The sequence below is a fragment of the Herpailurus yagouaroundi genome, unplaced genomic scaffold (assembly GCF_014898765.1).
Source record: "Herpailurus yagouaroundi ecotype Mexico unplaced genomic scaffold, PumYag 162, whole genome shotgun sequence".
NCBI classification, from domain to species: Eukaryota; Metazoa; Chordata; class Mammalia; order Carnivora; family Felidae; genus Herpailurus; species Herpailurus yagouaroundi.
This window is the reverse complement of record NW_024412403.1, coordinates 3,381,102-3,381,915: the sequence shown is the minus strand read 5'-3', so window position 1 is coordinate 3,381,915 and position 814 is coordinate 3,381,102.

The window sequence follows — 814 nt, the reverse complement described above, 5'->3', positions numbered from 1 at the left end:
CGGAGGAGGACACGCCCCAACACCCTGGGGACCCACCTGCCGGGGGATGACGTGAGCCAAAGTCGGATGCTTAACCAACTGAGCCACCCAAGCGCCCAAGCACATTTTTTTAAAACAGTCTCTGCTTTTAAGACTCATTCTAGTTGTTGGGGCACCTGGGTGGCTCAGTGGTTTCCGCAACCAACTCTTGATTTCTTTGGCTCATGTCGCGATCTCAGGCTCGTGAGTTCGAGCCCCACATCAGGCTCTGTGCTGACAGTGGGGGCCTGCTTGGGATTCTCTTGGGGTTTTCTCTCTCCCTCATTCTCTCCCACTCCCCAACTTGCACACTGTGTGTGTGTGTGTGTGTGTGTGTGTGTGTGTGTGTGTGTATCTCAGAAGTAAGTAAATTAATTAAATTAAAAAGGAAATCTAGTAGAGGGGAAAAAAACACACAGACTCATAACACAGCTGATATTCTGGCCGGGGGCAGAGGGGATGCTAATCCGCCCGTCTCCACCTGTAGCCATGGGGCCTCCCACTGGGACTGGAGGGGAGCGGAGCATGGGCTGGGCTCTGGCACCCGGGGACCCTCGGCCACGCCCCTCCCCCTCCCCACCCTCTTCCCACCACCTGCTGGCAGGGGGCTTCCTCTAGGTATCTTTTCCTCACTCTGTGGATTAAAATCTTCCTATCCCATTTCTCTCGCTACTAACGAGAGCCACACGCTTACTCTATCTGTATTTTCTAGTGGTGCCGTGTACAATTTTCCCTGTCTGCTTAGACCAGGCAAGGCTGAAGTCACTTGTGCGGCCCTCCTGCAAGACACCCACCC